The 22,704-nt window shown below is 41.4% G+C and overlaps 1 pseudogene across 1 annotated transcript; it reads left to right on the top strand.

The window, feature by feature from the left end:
- The first annotated feature begins 4,328 nt into the window (after positions 1-4,328).
- LOC149211954 (histidine--tRNA ligase, cytoplasmic-like) lies at positions 4,329-20,902 on the top strand (annotated as a pseudogene). The gene is made up of 5 exons (XR_016250012.1): positions 4,329-4,480; positions 5,349-7,014; positions 8,740-8,919; positions 20,350-20,606; positions 20,747-20,902. The product of XR_016250012.1 is annotated as a histidine--tRNA ligase, cytoplasmic-like (transcript).
- Positions 20,903-22,704: the final 1,802 nt, after the last annotated feature.

Here is a 22,704-nt window from a genome sequence, read left to right on the forward strand (position 1 = left end):
TTTTTATACGGCCTATATTATAATCGTTTTGTCATGTTAACATAGGTAAGGTGTATGTAATATGTTTTTGTGTGCGTTGACCATATTTTTTTTGTAAAACGAGAGCGCGCGGAGGTTGTATAAAGAACAAGAAAAAATGTGGAGTGTGTGGTAACATTTGAGCACACGAGAAGAAAAAGAACCTGGTTCGCTGCAGCGAAAAACAACCAGAGGAACAAAAAAAGGATGAGTGCATATGGTTGAAGTAAGTTTTTTTATGTTGACTAGTGTATTTCATATAACGCACAGTGCAACAAAAGGAACCAGGGAAGTGTAAAATTATTTTTACAGAAGGATGTGTAAAATTTTATTACACCATTAAATGAAAAAGGGAGCGCACGTGAAGCAGGTGAAGGCATTGCACACCAGTGCATAGATCAGTTTTTTTTTGTATTGGATTTGCATTGAAATGCAAAAGAAAAAGAAAAGAGTGCACAAGTTGTTTTTAATAGGAATGTAATGTAAAGTTTACTGTATGTGTAAAATATTTTTACAGCAGTATGTGTAAAAATAGTTTTACACCAGCAAATGTAAAAATGGGTTTTACTGCAGTAAACCCAGCACAGTAATTTCTCAGGTGAAAACAGAGTTTTGGTTGAATGTAAGTTTTTGGTAGATCCCTCTCAGCAAAGAGGATGAATGTTTGTATGAGGCTTCATATTTTAAGCAATAGAAATGTTTTTATGCTGTGTAATGGACTGTTGTGAGTCATTTGGTTTTATTAGCTTCGCTGTGCAAAGGTCCTGGAAGAAATGAAACAGAGCATTGGCTCTGTGGTATTTGCATGATTGGTTTTGGTATTTCCCATTGAAAAATGCCCAACAGTGGTATCAGAGCTAGTCCAGGCTCTTTGAAGACTCAAAGAAGCTGAAGGAAGGTGTTGCAGCAGCAGTAAAGCTTCTCCAGCAGTGTGAAGTTTCAGCCAAAGGGATTCAGGTATTTCTCAAGTTTTTGAGTTATTATTAAAGACAGTCAGTTGTTTCAAAAAAAAAACACAGTCAAGTATTTGAAGCCTAGATAAGAATGGCAAGGTCAAAGAAGAAAGCCTCCAAGCCTGTTAAAAATGTGTCCCCCCCCTCTACTAAATCAGAAGGCAATCCATTAGAATACATTCTATTTGAAACCCCAAAGTTTGATGGAAACTTTGATGTATGGGAAATAAAGATGAGGGTTTTTCTAATGTCTGAGGGGATTGAAGTCTGGGAGTCAGTGATTGATGACAGCCAGAAGGATAAATAATCCATGGAGTATGATGCACAAGCAGCAAAGACTATCTTGGATGGTCTCCCTGATTCAGTGAAGAAGAATCTAGGGAAATACACATCAGCAAAGGATATATGGGACAGACTGCATGACCTTCATGCAAAGGGAGCACTGACCATGACAATGAGTCAAGAAGAAAGTCATGAACCCATCATAGAAGCTGAGAATGAAAAGCTTGACCTCATCAAGCTTCAAGTAAGAGAAAGGGATGAAGAGCTTACCAAGCTGAAGAAGGAGCTTGATCAATGCAAGAGGAAACATCATGAAGAAGTCATATCCATGACAAATCAGCTGAATGAAGCAAAGAAGCAGGCAGATGCCTTGACAAGTCAACTTGAACAAAGACACAAGAGAGTGAATAAGCTTGTGGAAGAGATTGGACAGTACAAGGTGGAGGTCTCCTCCCTTAAGTCTGAACTACAAGAAGCCAGGAAGCAGGCACAAGAAGCTGAGAAGAAAATGGAGAGCAGTCAAGCAGAAATCTCCAAAATGAAGACAGACTTTATCTCCTTTAAAATAGCAGCAGCTGAAGCTACTCGTAGCAAGGAAGAAACTGAGGGACAGCTTGCAAAGAAAAATAATGAATGTGAAAAGTTAGAAGAAGAGATTGTTCTCCTCAGGAAGAAGGTTGAAGGGATGAACAAGATCATGAAGAGCTCTCAAGCTCTGGATGACATGCTCAGCTATCACAGATCTCCATTTGACAAATCAGGACTTGGGTATGTAGGTGAACCCTCAAACAAGGATGAGGATGCTTTAAGCAAAGGAGATGTGAAGAAGCCAGAAAGAAGTTGTGAAGCTCCTAGTTCCAGCAAAGGCAAGGAGAAAAATGAAGGTTGCAATAGAAGAAATCCCACTCCAAGAAGAAATCCAGCTCCAAGAAGAAATGTAGCTGATGGCAAAAAGGCAAGAGGCAATGGTGATCATCAAAGGATCTCAAGGCAGCAAGGCTTCAGAAGTACATCAAGGAAACCTCCATCTCACAGGTACCAAAGTTCATTTTATGGTTACTGTTATGCTTGTTCCTACTTTGGTCATATGGCAAAAGACTGTAGAGCATTTCATAGAGATAGATGTTATGGTGTCAGACAATCTCCAAGAAATAATTTTGCAAGAAGAAATCATGAGATCTTATTCATGAACAATGTAGAATGCTTTAAGTGTCATAACATTGGGCATATGGCACGAGATTGTAACTTGACATGGGCTCTTACACAAGCTAGACCCATGCAAAGGAAGAAAGTTACACAAGTATGGAGAAGGAAGGAAAGGCAATCTGAAAACCCCTTGAACTCCCCAACTGATCTAAATTTATTTTGAGAAGAGTCTGCCAAAAGAAGACAAGCACACATTAAAGGGGAGCTTGTAATTTTTGTTTGTTGAACTGTATTAACAGTCATTTGTTGATGGAGGATGTATTGCAACGCAGCAGTTGCAAATGAAATCTTTGTTAATCCCTCTAAAAGGTAATATGCAGTAGTGATGAAATCAACAATGTTTTTGCTTTGTGTTTATGCAATATGCACAGAAATGCATAAAGAAGAAAAGATGGCAGCGCTGAAATGTAAAGAGCAGCAGCGCAAGAAGAAAAGTATGCAGAGCTTGGAGACCCTCACAGCAGTGGGAGGACAAAACATAAAACAGCAGTTTGAAATTTTTTTATGGAGTACATGCATTGAAATGCATAGCAATGGAATGTAGCTTTCCTTCTATGTAATATGAAAGAACATACTCACAGCAGAGTGAGTATAATACACAGCAGTGAAAAATGTAATGTTTTTCTTCATATGCAATGCAGCATGCAAAGAAATACATAAAGAAAAACAAGGACAGCAGATTTTTAATGCACACTGGATGTATAAGAATGTGTGTGGCAGCAGAAGGCCAAAAGGAATTGCACAGTAGTGCATTGTGTAAAAAAAAATGAAGACTAAGATTGTGTGAAGCAAGGGTGCATGAGAAAAGGCAGCAGCCTGTGTTATTTTTTTTGTGTGGAGAATGAAGTGCCAAGACTATGGGCACAGCAGTATGATGAAACAAAAGGCAGCGACAGTGCAAATTGCAGAAGCAACGCAGCAGCAAATAAAACCCAGGGATGACAGTCTATGGTTATGGGTATGGACAACAGTGAATATAAAAAAAATTGCAGCAGCAAGTGTATGGACAGCAGCAGCTTGAAGAAAAGTTTTCCCATTGTGAAGAAGGGAAGCACGCATAAGTGCGCAAGTAAAGAATTCTCACACAACAGTGTGAATGTGAGAAAGGGAAGGCACAGCAATGCAGAGTTTGCAAAGAAAAGTAAGTGAAGTGCAGCAACACAACAGCAAGTGTAGACACAGCAGTGTGGAGTAGACGCAGTAAAGAAGATGGCACAACAGTGCAGCAGAGAATATGCATCAGCATAAGAGAACATTGTAATGAGTTTGCACACACAGCAGTGCAATGATTGTTTGTTTTGGAACTGCATTTGAAGCAGTCATTTGGTCAATCCCTCTATCAAGAGGATGATGCTTTTCAGCATAGTCATTGGTGAATCCCTCCGTGAGAGGAAGATGCTCTTTAGCATAGTTTGGTAAATCCCTCTGTCATGAGGAAGGTGCTCTTCAGCACATTGTAATGGTGAATCCCTCTGTCATGAGGAAGGTGCTCTTAAGCACAGTTTTAGGTGAATCCCTCTATTAAGAGGAAGACAACTTTGTTTGTTTATGAACTGCAGCAGAAGCAGTTGGTGAATCCCTCTATGCGAGGAAGATTGGTGAACCCCTCTATGTGAGGAAGATATTCTTGTAACAGCAGTTAGTGAATCCCTCCATGTGAGGAAGTGCTTGGGTAAGATTGAATGCCCAGCAGTTGAAATTAAAGGGGAGTGTTGAAAATATAATTTCAACGCAGCCGTACTGCGCTCTCCAAAACCGCCAGACTGAAAACCACAAAACCGCTCAGACCTCATCGCACCGCCTTCCCATGAAAAGTTGTTTCCGTATGTTGAGCTCCGATGCGATTTGGAGGCGACGCGTGTCACCCGCATGACATCAGCAAACGAAACCCATCGGAAGCTAAAGCTCGGTGACAAACTGCCCTCCGATGTCATCTCCGCCGTCCGATTGTCCTCTTCGTCCTCCATCGTGGATCTTCGAAGCTGCTCCCCGCCTGCATCAAATCAAATTTTTTGCGTGAAGTAAAAGTCAAGTTTTGGGTTGACCGCTGTCAAGTAATTAAGACTATTTACTCCGGTTGGCAAAGCATTTAAGTTTTTTTTATACGGCCTATATTATAATCGTTTTGTCATGTTAACATAGGTAAGGTGTATGTAATATGTTTTTGTGTGCGTTGACCACATTTTTTTTAAAAACGAGAGCGGGCGGAGGTTGTACAAAAAAAATGTGGAGAGTGTGGTAACATTTGAGCACACGAGAAGAAAAAGAACCTGGTTCGCTGCAGCGAAAAACAACCAGAGGAACAAAAAAAAGGATGAGTGCATATGGTTGAAGTAAGTTTTTTTTATGTTGACTAGTGTATTTCATATAACGCACAGTGCAACAAAAGGAACCAGGGAAGTGTAAAATTATTTTTACAGAAGGATGTGTAAAATTTTATTACACCATTAAATGAAAAAGGGAGCGCACGTGAAGCAGGTGAAGGCATTGCACACCAGTTCATAGATCAGTTTTTTTTGTATTGGATTTGCATTGAAATGCAAAAGAAAAAGAAAAGAGTGCACAAGTTGTTTTTAATAGGAATGTAATGTAAAGTTTACTGTATGTGTAAAATATTTTTACAGCAGTATGTGTAAAAATAGTTTTACACCAGCAAATGTAAAAATGGGTTTTACTGCAGTAAACCCAGCACAGTAATTTCTCAGGTGAAAACAGAGTTTTGGTTGAATGTAAGTTTTTGGTAGATCCCTCTCAGCAAAGAGGATGAATGTTTGTATGAGGCTTCATATTTTAAGCAATAGAAATGTTTTTATGCTGTGTAATGGACTGTTGTGAGTCATTTGGTTTTATTAGCTTCGTTGTGCAAAGGTCCTGGAAGAAATGAAACAGAGCATTGGCTCTGTGGTATTTGCATGATTGGTTTTGGTATTTCCCATTGAAAAATGCCCAACATGTCGTTGGCAGCAAGGGCTCGGCTTTGTCTGCAGAAGCGATTTACAGTGTCGCACACGAACTCTCTAAGCTACAGATAGATTCGTCCGCCCTGGAGAGACTCTTTCAACTATCAGGTAATTATTCTTCTAAATCAATCGCTCCTACATATGTATATTCAAGCGAGAATCTCACTGAAAATGCGAACGGAAACGGCCCGTATTTAACCTGCGTGGAAGCCAGAGCTGCACTCGTTGTGCTTGTAAACAAGCTGCTGCAAGCCAAGGCTCGAATCCGTCCAGTTATTCCACTCTTTATTGAATATATGTTGAATAATAACGATAATAAAGCTCTGGATTTGCCCCAGTCGGATTCTGAAATTGTCCACGCGGTTGTGGAAGCAATTTACAGATTTAAAGATGATCTCAGGGTCGAGTCTTTTACGAGAATTTCAAAGGAGGATTTCTTTGCCACGGCAGAGGAAATTGAGGTCATGGAGGCTTGTTTTCCGGCTACCATTGGAATTAGCGCGCTCGCCATTTATACTTCGTCAGCCTTGTGTGTAACTGTAGACGCTGTTGCGGGTTTGTCCTGTGAAGCAGTGCAAATTAACACGCAGGCTTTTGATCTAGAGGTTTCAAGCGAGGGCTTTTCAAACAAAGCAGACAACGACGTCGCCAGTGATATGCGCACGCTTTTATTCTGCTCGAAACTGGCAAACCCTAAGAATTTACGGTTTGATGGAGATTCTGCATTTTTTGCTATCCCTTACAATCACGGATGCCTCAGAGAAAATGTTAAATTGTCGCAGAACAAGATTAGGATTGAAGTTAACAGCACAGTATACGGTAAGAAGAAATCCGGCAGTACGCAGGGTTCAGGTGAAGCCGTGCAGCTTCAGGATTTAAAGCAGGCAGTTTTGTCACTTGCCGTTTCGTTGCAAGCGGTCGGAGTGAATAGTTTCAGCAGGGCTGAGCGCAGTGTCAGTGTTTTTAACAGCCTTGACAATGATGTGAAGCTGGATGACCATTTTCTTCGGCAGTATGAGTACTCAGATGCCTTAAATCATAAAGTGCAATCGATTTTCTCGAAGGTTGTTTCCGAACGTGAGTCGGATGGAGTTCTAGTGGCCAGTGACGTTCTTGCCTTGTTGCAAGAGACGAGACGAATTCTGGCTTGCGAGGCAGTTTGCGCACTCTCTTTGCTCAGTTTGCGTGAAAAGCTTATTGCAGGTGGAATTGCAGAGAAAAGCTTCCCGGGCGAAATTGTTGCCCAGGATGTTGCTGTTAAAGGGAGCCGCAATGAAGGGGGAAGCGTAGAGGAAAATGATATGAAGGCACATGAAACTAAGGGGAAGCCGAGAGGTGAAAAGAAGAAGAAAGGGAGCCAAGAAATTGGTTTGGGGAAGGGAACTGCTATTGTCAGGCAGATCATTGTTCAAATTATTCAAAAGAGATTACACCTAGGTAATACACCTACTTGGGTTTATTTGTCACCGGATGAATGGGCAAAGGAACTGGATTTGTTACTCGATCTAAAAGACTCAGAACTTCAGATGCTATTAGAGACTATGAAGACAATTTTAGAAAGCAATGAAACTAGAAGATTACCTAAAATTCCCAAGGTTTGTGACTGTTGTTTTTGTTTGATAAGTAAATATTTTTCTATCGACAAAGTATACGGAGCTATATAACTGTGCAACATATGAAGTTTTCCTCAGAAATCTCGATATTTGATCCTCACAGTCTCTGTCATTAAGACCAATAGTTACATGAAATCATTGAATCTGCTTGTTTTAGTTCATGGCAAATCTCTAGCCTATTCTGTCATCAAATTAAAATGCTGGCTTTCCAGTTTCCACTAGTAAGGAGGAGGTTCTTAAAATGCTAGCCTGACTATTAATGTTTTTATAAGCAAAGTCATGAAATATAAAACCATAATACTTATCTAGATTGGTCATGAAGTCAGTTGATTTGGTGGAAATACTCTGACATTTATGTGCTTCTCATTGGTCTCCATTGTTTTGGTTGTGGTTCGTCTCCATCTGCTTCTTAATTCTGAGCATTTTGAGAGTGAACTCTGGGATTATACCGTGGACTTCCAGTTGTTGCTTTAGCTTAGCCACTTGTTCTGTCAACCTTTGTTCTGCTGCTGCAAACCCCTCTATATAATCCTCTGCTATGCCTGCAATGACCTCTTTAACATGCAGTTGCATTCCCTCTGCTGTCTTATAGATGTTTCTTTTGGCCATTGTGTCTCCCTGTGCAAAGAACCATGGCTAGGTTTGTGACTACTGTCGATAGTCAAATGGTATCTGTTTTTACTTGAAAACTTAAGTTCAATCTTATAGTATTTAAGTCCTAGAAGCTTGACTCTGCAAGTTTTTTAGCTTCATTATTGGTAAATTGTATTTTATGATGCTTGAATGTTGTATTATCAATGTAATGAAATCTCTCTCTTTAAATCTCTTGGAGGTTCAGGGTTCTCATATTGGTCATATTTTTATTTTCATTTCTCAATCTCAGAGAAAGTACTCGAATTTTTTGTCTAGCAGTTTGACTTTGCATGAAGGTTTATTATCTCCATGATTTGTATTGTTTGCTTTTTAAATGCTTGTGAAACTTGTTTGAACTGTTTGTAGTACTTATTTTCTTTATTGCAGCTTAAGTTATTTCATCCTGAAATTATTGTTTTTCAATTGAGTAATATAAGAGTATTCTTATGCAGAGGGGTTCTTCCATGAGCTATGTAATGATATTGTCTCTAAATGGTGTACTTGTTGTGGGACATATCAATGTTCTTCTCGTTACGACTATATGCTTCCACATGCTTATTTGATAGCTTTCAGTTGATATGTTTATACTATGTAAGTCCCTGGTAAATTGTCTCTACGATGTTTGCAAACATGATTTGAATCTTTTACCATTTATGCAATAAAAATTCACTCTTTAAACCAATTGCAGTTTCTCAGGGTTCTCATATTGAGTCCCATTTTTAATTTTCATTTCTCAATCCTACCAAATAATACTAGAGTTATCTGTCTAGTGGTTTGAATTTAAAGAAAAGGTTATCAACTCCATGATTCACACTGTTAGATGCTTCTGAAATTTGGTTTGAGCTGTTTGCAGTAGATATTTCCTTTATTGCAGAAGAAGTTATCTCATTTTGAAATTGTTGTTTTTCCAGTGAGCAGTATGATAGTATTCTTACTCAGAGGTGTTTCTCCATGACTTATGTAATCATTTTCTCTTAATTGGGTACTTGTTATGGGGAATATTAATGTTCTTTCTTTACTGTCATATGCCTCCACATGCTTATTTTGGTAGCTTTGAATTGATAAATGTGACAGGGTACCCGTGATTTCACACCAGAACAGATGGCCATAAGAGAAAGAGCATTTTCGATAATTGTAGGGGTGTTCAAGCGTCATGGTGCTATGGCCCTTGATACTCTAGTTTTTGAGTTGAGAGAGACTCTGATGGGAAAGTACGGTGAAGATTCTAAGCTAATTTATGACCTTGCTGATCAGGTATTTAAGAAACATGGACTTGATATGAAGCTTGAGAATGTTGTTTGATGTATATGTATTTGTTGATATGGTTGAGATGTGTAATTTAATCTGGTAATCCTGAAGAAGATTCATTAGTGATGAAATGTAATGAATTTCTTTGAACTGTGATAGAGCACTTCCTGTTCACTATGTAAGATCTGAATGCTTTGAGTGAATAAATTGAGAAGTAATAACCAGGGAGCACCTGAATCAGATGAGAAAATGTTATGTCCCTGTTACTGCTCAAATCAGCAGGGGACTTAAAGGGGGTTCTTGAGAGGGCAACTGCTAGGTCAAGGGCAATGTTGGAGGCTTAGCCTACTGTCACCACAGCTAAGTCTCCTTATTTTATATGGACTTTCACCGATGGGAGGAGTCCCGGTCGTGTAGGGATTCACTTGTAAAGTATATGTCGATAGATAGGTGAGAAGTGACCTTAAAAACCCTTTCTCAAGGATGGAGATGAAGAATGGAGCTTGCTTGCTTTTTAAGCAAGGGACTTGGCCCTCCAGGGATAAGGGGGGAGGATTGGAGGGTTGAGTGAGAAAATATAGGCTTATGAACAAGTTTTTCAATCCCTATAATCCTTGGGAACTTGGACTTCCAAGTGGTCTTTGACAAATAGTCTTTATTGAGAAGTGGGACCACACAGGGCCAAGTGGACCCAACCCAAGTTCGGGGATGGAATAAAGAAACCAATGATGTTCCTATTGTGGACAAGGTGAGGGGAAAGGACCAAACAAGGATATTCACTTCGAAAGGTTGAATTGATCCTACTAAGGTCTAGCCTTGGGGATACCTAGGCAAAATTCGGTCCTAGAGCTAGGGCTTGGGATTCTCGGAGATTCCAACGTCAGAATGGCCTCAAATTTGGAGGAGAGGGAGGGTACCCACCAGTGCAGTAGCCTAGGGAAGATCAAATTTTTTCCTTGGCCCAATTGCCGGGAAATTGATGCCCTAGGTGACCTAATGGGGCTAGACTTAGGGAAAAGGGGAAAAATGGTAAAATGAGAGTTGAGATGATCACCCTTTTATGGAACCTGCGCCTAATTCACTTGGGGATATGGAGTCGAGGATGGTATTGAATAAGAACTTGGATTCTTGATCAAGGAGGCCCAGAAAGTCAACTTCATCCAATGTAGATAGTAAGAAAAGAAAAGCGACTTTCAAGCATTTATACTTTAAAGCAAATAATGCAAGCTTCTCGAGATAAAATAATCTCTAGGACATTTCATTCATATAACATTGGCCCATACATTAAATAACTAAAACATAGCTCAATTCCACATTACAATAATGTAGCAACTAGCCCTAATTTTAGTTGTATGCGGCAACAAGAATAACAATGATAAAAGCACTTACAACGTTATAGAGTATATCCAACCAACAATTTGTTTGCATAACAAAGCTCCAAGATAAGAAAGATAACCCAAATCCATACATCAAAATTCATCCATCTTCGGCAAATATCCTCCAAGGAAACAATACAAAAATTCTCTAAGGCTAGAGAGATCCCAAATCAAGTGATGATACAAATGAGTGTATCTAACATCAATATATAGCCTCCTAATGTAATTCGAATTAGCCTATGGGCCCCTAAAGATAAAATAATGTGCAAATAATAACTCCTAATGGTGACAAGCCCACCATACTAGCTCATAATGTAAAAATAAGCCTCATAAGGGGCCAAATAATGATGCATGCATGTCGTAGGGCCCTCCAAAGGCTCAATAACATCCTGAAGTGCCATACTGAGGAATAAATTCCTCAGAATATGATAGACAAGGGGGTGGCCCCTTGTTCTCCAAGTAGTGGACCCATTGTGCTCTCAGTGGGTTTGAGGGCACATCAATGACCCCATGGGTCTCCATATGAATAAGAGATGTCTGTAGATCCTCTGCAATGGTCTAGGTGGTGGAGTGAATGTGGCCATGACATCGTACAAGTGCTGTGGCACCTGCCAAGAGTGTGGGGCTCCTATGGGGGCTTGCTAGGCATAATGTACCAACCATATCACCATCGTCCCATAAGTGATCGCTACTAGTCTGTGAACATCCATGAAGATCTATGGAGTGTTGTTTGCTGCGGTGGAGGCCCATGGCTCTCTATGCACACCCTACATGTGCCAATGTGGACCTCTGGGGCTCAAGATCCCATATAGGGAGACCAAACCCAAATGGAAACCACTTGCAATCTTGCATAAGATCCAATGCATCCCCTAGGCTTCCAATACAATCAGTCACTAACATAATCGGGTAAAGGAGCTTACAAGCCATGGATAACAAATTGGGCATTTCATAATGGCACACCGGTTCGTAGTGGGATTTGGCATGTGCTAGTGTCTCCAAATTCAAAAGGGGGCTAGCCAAGGACCTTATTAGGTAGTTTCAACCCCTAGAGAGGATAGTATGTCCAAGGTACATCCTTCTAATGAGGGTGGCAAGTAACAAATAGGTGAAATGGAATAGGGAATGAGAGGGGCAGCCCTGGGCCACATAATGGGGCATGGGGGTAGCTAGATAAGGGGAGGCCCATACTTGGGCATATAATGTATAGGATGTAGAAATTTCTCATTTTCCACCCCAGTTTTTAGTTTCTCCTTATTTCTCCCATATAGTTAAATGCCCTTTCCCATAACCATACATTTAACAAGCTGGAAAAAATAAATTTACTGAAAACACAAATTCTGGAAATTTTACAGAATGCTGGGAATTGCAGAAATAAAAATCAGCAGTAATAAACAGCCATTAAAACACATTTAAATTTTAAACACTGAGATTTTTGGTCAATGTGACCCTGGAAAAACCCCCTACAACTCTTGGGGAAAACGAGTTTGAGAGCTCTTCTTTATTTCTGGAAAATGTCTTTTTACAGTAAGAGAAATATTCAACAAAAATCAGCAAGCAAACTTTTACAACTTATCTCAGCCTTGCTAAAACTCAGCCTTGCTGAAAACTGCCCTGCTGAAACTTCGCTGTACAGACTTGCTGAAACACCGCAGCTGAAACTCCGTTGCTGATACACCGTTGCTGAAACACCGCTGCTGCAACTCAGCTGCTGATACACCGCTGCTGAAACACGGTTGCTGAAACACGGCTGCTGCAACTCAGCTGCTGATACACCGCTGCTGAAACACGGCTGCTGCAACTCAGCTGCTGATACACCGCTGCTGAAACACCGTTGCTGTTACACCGCTGCTGATACTCCGCAGCTCACTGTCCAGAAATCTCCCTTGCTCTCTTGCTCTCCTTCTCTCAATCTGCTCATGAAAGAATTGAATCGAATGTGATCTTTTCCTCCTTTTTCTCCCTTAATATAACTCCAAGTGACTTTTGGGTGATTCAAGTGACTTTTGGGTGATCCCTAAATCCAATGGCTGAAATAGATTTAGATCAATGACTGAGATTAAATGCTCATTTAAATCTCACTTTCTATTTTTTAATTCACCCCACTTTAATAAAGACCCACTTAGTCATTTATTGCCAAAGTCACTTTTCCTTTCTAATTTTTCATTGACTTTATAAAAGTCACTTTAAAATTAGACTTAGTAATTTTATCACTTAAAGTCACTTTTAAATTAGATTTAACTTTATAAAATTATAAAGTCACTTTAGGAGAAAAATTAAATTCTTTTGGACACTTTTCCCTAGGCCAAAGATCAAAGCCTAAGTGAACCACCTGTCCTCCGGTACCAAATTTCAACACTCCCTCTTACCGAGGAAGGTGTTCCTCACCACTCCCATCTTGTCTCTCAAGTAGACATGCTTGCCCCGTGGTAAGGCTTTGGTAAGAATATCTGCAACCTACTCATCAGTGGAAATATACTCAAGCTTCACAGCTCCCTTCTGAACATAGTCTCTGATGAAATGATATCTGATCCCGATATGCTTTGACCTGTCATGAAATACTGGATTCTCCGTGAGTTTAATGTAGCTCTGATTATCACAGTAAATCACTGAAGGTTTCAACGGCTGACCAAATAAGCCAAACAACATCTTGCGAAGCCAGATAGCCTCACAACTAGCTAGACTGGCTGCCATATACTCTGCTTCCGCTGAACTCAGTGCTACTGACTGCTGCTTCAGGCTGAACCATGACACTACTGCTGAACCCAACCCAAAACAACACCCTGAAGTGCTCTTCCTATCAGAAGCACAACCTGCCCAATCAGAATCAGTGTATCCTGCCAATCTCACTCCATCTCCTTGCCTGTAGTCCAGACCATAATCCACTGTCCCTTGCAAGTACCGCAAAATGTGTTTTGCAGCCACCCAGTGAATCTTCCTAGGCTCACACATAAACTGACTCATCGTGTTGACTGCAAAACAGATGTCTGGTCTAGTGTTGACCAAATACATCAAGGAACCAATCAGCTGCCTGTACAATGTGGGATCCACCAACTTGGAATCCGAAGCATGAAGGTTCTTCCAGTTGGTGATCATCGGTGTCGACATGGGTCTACAATCCTCCATGTAGAATCTGCTAAGGATGTCCACAATATACTTCCCCTGCCCCAGGAAGAAATGCCCTTCCTCCTGCCACACCTCCAAGCCCAAAAAGTAATGCATCAAGCTGATGTCCTTCATCTCAAACTTCGTCGCAAGATCTCTCTTGCAGTGCTCTATGAGTCTCTCTGCATCTGTAATGATCAAGTCATCCACATACAACACCAGAATGAGAGGCTCCTCACCAATCACAATAAAGTAAAGATTCGGATCTGCCTCACTCTTTGTGAAACCCATCCCCTGCAAATATGTATCTATGTACCAAGCTCTGGGAGCTTGCTTCAGGCCATAAAGGGCCTTCTTCAGTCTGCACACATGGGACTCCTTCCCATGCACCTCAAAGCCCTGTGGCTGCTCAATGTACACCTCCTCCTGTATGAAGCCATTGAGAAATGCAGTCTTCACATCCATCTGGTGGATCTTCCAACCCATCTCTGCTGCTATCGATATAATGGAGCGGATCGAAGTATATCAAGCCACGGGAGCGAAGGTCTCCTCATAATCAACTCCCTCTACCTGGGAGAACCCTCTAGCCACAAACCTCACTTTTTTATTTCTCAATGCTACCATCTGCAGCATGCTTTACCTTGTAAAGCCATCTGGAAGTAACCACGGATTTGCCCTCAGGCCTCGGCACCACCTCCCAAACATCATTCTTCATGATAGAAGAATACTCCTCCTGCATGGCCTCTCTCCAGACCTGCTGGCTAGCTGCCTCCTCATAGCTAGAAGGCCCAGAGTCAAGGATGTTGGTAACCATCGCCATATAGCTACAAAACCTCTCAGGTGGTCTACTCTCTCTGACCGGCCTCTTCGGCTCAGCAATAGATGTGGCATCTCTCAAGGTGTCCTGAAGCCACTTGGGCTTCCTCTTCCCTGACTGCACTTCTCCACCGGAGAATGAAACTCCTCCTCCTCATCTTCATCAGGAGCTTGAACTCCTGATTGTCTGTCTGTTGTCCTCCTGCCTGCACTTGAACCTGTAGAAGCTGAGGTACTGTGTGAACTGTCCATTAGTGGACTCCCTAGTGAACTGCTTTGTGAACTGCTCTGCATGCTGCCCGGAGCACCACCCCTCTGGCTCGGTGAGCCACTGCTCACTGACGGACCTGACATCCTCATAGATGTACCTCCTGATCCTCCTGATCTCTGCCCACTGGATCCCTGCGACTGACTCAACTGCTGCTGAGGGTCTGGCTGATCTAGATACTCTAACTCCCGTGACCTCCTAAAGGCCCTGTCCTCCTCGAACTTCACATCATGTCTGACAATAACTCTCCTCTGTGCATGAATGTAAATCCGAAAGGCTTTTGAGGTCTCACTGTAGCCCACAAAGATACCCTTCTCTGCGGTGGGCTCTAGTTTGGTCCTCTTCTCCTTGGGTATATAGGAGTATGTGATGCACCCAAAGATACGAAGATGACCAATATCAGGCTTCTTCCTAGAAAAAGCCTCCTCTAGAATCATGTGCCCCAAGGCACGATGCGGACTCCTGTTCTGCAAGTAAACAACTGTGTTGCAGTCCTTTGCCCACAAGAACAATGGCAACCCCTGATCATGTAACATGGCTTTGGCAGCCCCTATGATGGATCTGTTCTTCCTCTCTGCAACCCCGTTCTGCTGGGGGTTGTAAGGAACAGTGAACTCCCTCCTAATGCCTGCCTCTGCACAATAGTCAACAAACTCTCCAAGGGTGTACTCTCCTCCATTGTCCGACCTCAGGGACTTGATCTTCCGACCTGTCTGTGTCTCCACAAGAGATCTGAACTCCTGAAACCGCTTGAAGACCTGACTCTTGGTCTTCAAAAAATAAATCCAGGTCCTCCTGGAGTGATCATCAATGAATAAAACATAGTACTCATATCCATTCAAGGAAACATGAGACATCCGACCGCTCACATCGGAATGAATCAAATCTAGTATCCCAGTCGCTCTGCTGTCACTGGTGGGAAAAGGGGATTTGGCAAACTTGCCCATCGCACAACCTCTACAAGTATCAAAGTGATCAGTACTGAAATCTGGCACACCTGTAGTGATCTCCCGCAATGTCCTCAAGGCTCCATGATACATATGTCCCATCCTGTGGTGCCAAATCTCACACAGCTCAGAACTGTTAGCTCTGCTGTCGGTACTACTTCTCAATGCCAAAAGGGGTTGGAATGCAAACTTGTACACCTTTGCATGGCGTACACCTATCACTCTAGCTGAATCAGCTGGAGTGCCCTTGGGATACATCGACACCTGTCCTCACCTGTCCTCCCCTGAACAGTACCTCATAACCTCTGTCCTCCAAAGCTGAGACGGATATGAGGTTCTTCCTTATCCCTGGCACATAAAGAACATCTAACACTTTCAAGGGAGGTTTGGACTCCCTCTGAAATGTCACTGTCCCCACCCTGACTGCTCTAACAACTCTGTCATCACCGAGTACTACCTCAATATCAGTGCCACTCTTTGAAAGCTCTGAGAAGTACTCACGGACTCCTGTCATGTGACGTGGAGCCCCACTGTCCACATACCAGATACCTGAAGATGCTCCACTAATCGAGGGAAAAGCATGATCCCTCTGAACCTGTGTGGCAGGTGATCCTGCACTAGAGGACCCACACGTAGTGAATGCAAACTCCCGGTCAAAACGACCTGCAAAGTCCTCAATTTCTGCTGAAGCTGCCACATCCTGGTTCTTCCCCTTCTTCTTCTTCTTCTCCGGACACACAATTGCATAGTGTCCCATCTTTTGACAATTCCAACACTTCACCTTGGAATAGTCCTTCTGTGTGTTCCCCTATTTACCTTTACCTTTGCCTTTGCCCCCACCACTGCTTGTGGAAGCCTGCTTCTTCCCTTTGCCTTTCTTTCCTCCTGCCACCAGTGCTACATCCTCATCCTGCTCAACTAGATTGGCTGCCCCAAGCTGACCTTTCTTGATCTCTGTCTGAATGCAATCATCCCAAAACCTCTCCCATGTGGGAAGGGTCTCACGTGCACAAACCCCATCAGCAAAGTTCATCCATGAACGGGGGAGGCCATTCACTGCAATCTGCACCAACTCAGTGGGTCGAATGGCCTCTCCAATCGCTGCCAACTCATCTCTCACATTAGTAATCTTTGTGAGATATCCAGCTGCACTATCATTACCCATCTTGATGTTCTTCAGCTTCTCCTTCAGGACCATCTTCCGGTTCTCATTAGTACTCTAGTAGAGATTGGACAATGCTATCCACATCTCATGGGCATTGCTCTTTCCTCTTACATGAGGAATGCAATGGCCTTTGATTCCGTCTAGAATCAACCTCTTACCCTTATTGTTCTTCTTATTATAAGCAGTCAACTGAATAGCATCAGTAGGCACAACAACAGGGTTCTGTGCGGTATGCACCATGATATCCCAGACTTCTGCCTCCTCAAAGATACTCTGCATTCTCTCCTTCCAAAAACTGAAAAATAGCACTGCTGTAGTAAAGGTAAAACTGCTGTTTATGAAAAAATCAGTTTGCTGGAATTTTCTGAGTGAAAAATCAGTAGCTGTAATTTTTCCTTTTGCTGTCCCAAACTGTCCTTTCAACACTCAAGCTTTGATACCATGTATAAATTTCTCATTTCCCACCCTGGTTTTTAGTTTCTCCTTATTTCTCCCATATAGTTAAATGCCCTTTCCCATAACCATACATTTAACAAGCTGGAAAAAATAAATTTGCTGAAAACACAAATTCTGGAAATTTTACAAAATGCTGGAAATTGCAGAAATAAAAATCACCAGTAATAAACAGCCATTAAAACACATTTAAACACTGAGATTTTTGGTCAATGTGACCCTGAAAAAACCCCCTACAACTCTTGGGGAAAACCAGTTTGAGATTTCTTCTTTATTTTTGGAAAATGTCTTTTTACAGTAAGAGAAATATTCAACAAAAATCAGCAAGCAAAATTTTACAACTTATCTCAGCCTTGCTAAAAACTGCCCTGCTGAAACTTCACTATACAGACTTGCTGAAACACCGCAGCTGAAACTCCGCTGCTGATACACCGTTGCTGAACCACCGCTGCTGCAACTCAGTTGCTGATACACCGCTGCTGAAACACGGTTGCTGAAACACGGCCACTGCAACTTAGTTGCTGATACACCACTGCTGAAACACGGTTGCTGAAACACCGCTACTGAAACACCGTTGCTGTTACACCGCTGTTGATACTCCGCAGATCACTGTCCAGAAATCTCCCTTGCTCTCTTGTTCTCCTTCTCTCAATCTGCTCATGAAAGAATTGAATCGAATGTGATCTTTTCCTCCTTTTCCTCCCTTAATATAACTCCAAGTGACTTTTGGGTGATCCAAGTGACTTTTGGGTGATCTCTAAATCCAATGGCTGAAATAGATTTAGATCAATGGATGAGATTAAATGCTCATTTAAATCTCACTTTCTATTTTTTAATTCACCCCACTTTAATAAAGACCCACTTAGTCATTTATTTTCAAAGTCACTTTTCCTTTCTAATTTTTCATTGACTTTATAAAAGTCACTTTAGAATCAGACTTAGTAATTTTATCACTTAAAGTCACTTTTAAATTAGATTTAACTTTATAAAATTATAAAGTCACTTTAGGAGAAAAATTAAATTATTTTGGACACTTTTCCCTAGGCCAAAGATCAAAGCCTAAGGGAACCACCTGTCCTCTGGTGCCAAATTTCAACATAGGAAGGAGCAGTCGTGGTACATGAGGTGCTCGACCTTGATTTTTCCACCCTTCTTTATATGGATTTTGCCTTTTATGAATTTTTCTTTAGTTAATTGCTCGGGGCTCAAAGGATAAGAGCACGATGTATATAATATATCAGTGATTAACCCTTTTAGGTAGGGCGGTTCATTGCCTTCCAGGGTTTGGGACAATCATGGGTTCCTGAATGATAGAGGAGACTCATCTAGGGCCTATGGAACCAGGGTGATGGTCATGGTTGGGGTAGAGGTCATGTAATGGCTTTTGCCCACGTGCTAATTATTTTGTCCCGACCATCTTTTGCATTTTGTGGTACAATTCTTTATTAGATGTGGCCATTTATGCTTTTCACTTTTTCTTTTAATTGCTTCAACCTTCGGGGCATCATTCTAGGCCTAACCCCAAGGTGGGGGCAACGGGATAGGGAGGCTAGCCCTATGTGGACCCAGGTGGGAGAAAATATGAATGGGGGTATAGTGAGTGAAAAAAGGGGGTGATATGTGCCGATAAAGGAGCAGGACCACGCACCCATACTCGGGGTTTCCCAAGTAGTACCACCCTAGAACCAAATGGTCAATAAAGGAGATCTCACGAGACTAAGATCCAAGGGTAACAACCAAAAGAGATCAAGGGGAGAGGAGCACAAACTAAGTTCACTCTTTCCGCCAAAACCCCCCATCAATCCATACCCAGAAGTATCCATGATAAGTAAACCCAATACTCAATTACCAAATGACAAGACATACCTTTGGATTTTGGAGGCCCACCTTCAAACATACAATCAATATAGGTGGGTGAAGGATCACATGGCTGTCTCAGTTGTCAGAGAAATGACACAACGAGTTAGTAGGAGGCATCAAGGGGATGCTGGCTGCCGGCTGAGGCTCATCATGGAGAAAAATTTCTCCTGGGGATATCGCTCACCAAGTGGTGGGTAACAGTCCCTAATCTTAATACACAATAATAAAAACAAATATTGTAAAGAGAAAGAGTATAGTCATAAATTTACAGAGTGAGAAATTGACTAGAGATAATGCAGCAAAATATGACGGTGTTCATATATCTTTTCCATGAAGAATATTATTGTGTTTCAACAGGAAAAGAGATTAATATTTTGAATGAGTAATAGAATTTAAGGAAACAGCCTTGCTCTCATGCTTCTTCTGAGAACACACACAATATTTTTAGTCTGTGCTACAAGTTTTTGTTGTCTTTTCACAAGATCCTTGCCTCACTGTTCTTCAAAACTCTGTGAGGTGCACTTTTGTATCTTTTTAGGATACTTAATTCCAAGGTTAACTCATTTTTGGAAAAGGTTGACAAAATCAGGGTTAAGGTTTCTCAATCAGATTCACTATATTCTGGTAAAAAATGAGTTTTCATAAGGGACAAACTGGAACTTCTTAGGAATCCCATATCATAAATGATCATCCAAGGGCACTTATAATTAATATTCAACTGATAATATATGGTTTTAGTGCAGGCAAGTTTCTGTCCTACTTTCTGGAGATCCATTATACTAGAATATTTGCTATGGCTTTTTGATAAAACTCATTTTTTACCAGAATATAGCTCTATTCACTCTTAAATAATGTGTTAGCTTCTTTTACAAAGCCACTAGGCACATTCAGTTCTCAGGCACATGCTGTTCAGTTTATTAGTTCATTGGCTTTGATAGGAGCCTAGTGGACAAATTTCTACTCCAGTGCTTAGAATTGATCAAACAGGGGCTAATCATTCCTAATGTTCAACTACTAATATATGGTTTTAGTGCAGGCAAATTTCTGCCCTACATTCTGGAATCTGGAGATCCATTATACTAGGTTATTGGCTATGGCCATATAAGAACAAGAAATTCAGTTCTCAGGCACATACTATTCATGTCCTTAGTTTATGGGCTTTAATATGGGCCTAGTGGACTAATTTCGACCTCAGCACTCACGGTGTTAACATCTTTCGATTATGACTCTATGTTTTATTGTTATATATGGGATCCATCAGGCCTTCCTTGGAGCCTTTAATTGTGTCATTATCAGTACATATATATTTAGGCACAGTTCATAAGTTATTTTATTTATATTTTCATGCTTCTATGGTGGATTTTTGGGGTTATCCATATTGATTATTTTGATGATAAATGGGTGTAGTTCATGTCCACTATGTTTACCTTTTATATTGTTTATTTCCAGGGTGGTGAAATATGCTCTTTGAGATACGATTTGACTGTGCCTTTTGCACGATATTTGGCTATGCATGGTATCAATAATTTGAAAAGATATCACATAGCAAGGGTCTACAGGAGGGATAACCCTTCTAAGGGACGTTACCGTGAATTCTATCAGTGTGATTTTGATATTGCTGGGCAGTATTCCCCAATGGTACCTGATTTGAAGTGATGAAGGTTTTGACTGAGCTCTTAGATGAACTAAACATCGGGCACTACGAGGTAATTGTCAAAAGTTGATGTGCAATCCGCTTAATTTAGGGGTGAATGATCTTATCTGTTGTATCCACGTTTTAAATTGTTTTTTGTGCAGTAACATCTTGTCACTATGTGCAGAGATTGTTCAAGTTCTAATCTGGCAGGTGAAGCTGAACCATCAAAAATTGTTGGATGGAATGTTAGAGATATGTGGAGTACCTCAGGGAAAATTCAGAAGTATTTGCTCTGCAATTGATAAACTGGATAAGCAGCCATGGGAGCAAGTTCGAAAAGAAATGGTAAGCAGCAGTCAAATTTGAAGGGTTGGTCTGAATTTCTATTTGAAAGGTTTTTCTGTAGTTTTTCCTTCCACATTGAAATTTAAAATTAAGCTTACCTTTCAATTGTTGTTTGAAAGAAAACATACATTTATAATGTGTACATAGCATATTATGTGATTTGGTAATGTTTGAACAATTCCAAAAATTTACATGTATAATTTTTACATATGCTCATCTTAAATATACTATCTCAGCTTTATTGTATTTGTTGATTTGTTGTAGCATTGGATGTGTTCTAGCTACGAAATTTGGTGGAGAGGTTGGGGCACATGAGATCTCTAATGCCTAGAAAGGGTTTGGTCAGATTCTAAACAATTCAGGAGATATTAAAATAATTAATATTTTTAATGGAGTCTTGAACTCTAAATTTAAAGAAATTATAATATTAATGTGGATTAATATAAAACTGTGTTAAAATGGTCCAAAAGACATGGACCAAGCCAGATCTAATCTTAGTCATTGATTAGGGACTTAATCGCGGTTGTTGATGTGTCAACGAGAAAAGTATAAGAGGGGGCTTGAGGGTCACTTGGAGAGTACACCAGATGATTAGTCATTCTATTCTCTAGAATGGGGTTTGCTAAGAGAGATAGAATTAGTGATCGGAGTTGCAGCTGAGGGGCATTGAGTACAAATAGACAAAGAGGCAAAGATAGTGCTGGGAGAGTAGCGTAGGAGCCATAGAGAGTGAAGCAGTAGCAGTCAGAGCCCATGCAGGGGCACGCAGAGGCAGCCAGGAGTTGCGCAGTGCTTCAGAGAGGCCAGTGTTGCTGATGTAGAGGACCAGAAGGCTGACGTAGGGTCTCCTGAGGTTGACGCAGACCCATTCAGGGTGATGTAGGGCCAGCGTTGGGCAGAGAGATGTTGACGCAGTCTAGAAAGGCAGATGCTCGGGTTTTTGGGGCAGATTAGAGTTGAGGAGCTGTCGGAAGGTTTATCCAGGGTTTCAACTGGGACTTTTGTCTCAAACTGAGAGGTATTACTGCCAAGGAAATTCTCTGTTGGGCAAAGCCGGATTTGGCACCTAGATTGTACTCTGAAATTGCTTAATAAGAAAACCCTTAGATAGCTGCACCGGTTTTCCCACATTGGGTTTTTTTGGGGACATTGATCCAAAAATAACAGTGTCATTTGGTGTGATTGTTTCTGTTTCCTTTAGTTGATGATCTGTAATATGTTGAGCATGCACTAGTGTTTATTTTCAGTATTTACATTGTAAATAACTTGTTAAGTGACAAAACAAGTAGGTAGGAATAAAGCAGTAAAGTGCATGGAGGGTTTCTCATTGGTGGACTTAGAAACTTCAACATGGTATTAGAGCATGGTTGCAGATCACAGGAGAATTGAGGACATTAGCCGAGCGGAGCAATAGCAGCAAAAAACAGTTGTCACGAGTGATAGAAGCTGTTTCTAGCAGAGCAGCAACAAGGGAAGGGTGACGCAGTGCCTGAATCATCAAGGGCGAGCCAGGAAGAGGCAACGCAGAGGCTAAGGGAGGCAAAAGGAGCTTCATGCAGAGCCATGCAAGAGCTAGGAGGGCTGACGCAGTTGGATGAGGATGCCAGGTTGCTAGTGCCCGGATTGCGCAGAGCCTATGAGCTCTCACCTTCAGGTCGCTGGGGGAATGTTGTAGAGTAGAGCTGGTGAGGTACTGTAGCTAGAACAGTCCCTGACAGGGCAAGGCCAAGAGGAGGGAGTTGCTACCAAGGGTTTCTGGCCGAGAAATCCGGATCAATGGTGCGGTTGCACAGACAATCAGAGTAGGGGGCATCTCGACATTG

This window comes from Pinus tabuliformis, chromosome 1_1 (genome assembly GCF_031772625.1).
Source record: "Pinus tabuliformis cultivar Carrire ecotype Pingquan chromosome 1_1, CPIR1, whole genome shotgun sequence".
NCBI classification, from domain to species: Eukaryota; Viridiplantae; Streptophyta; class Pinopsida; order Pinales; family Pinaceae; genus Pinus; species Pinus tabuliformis.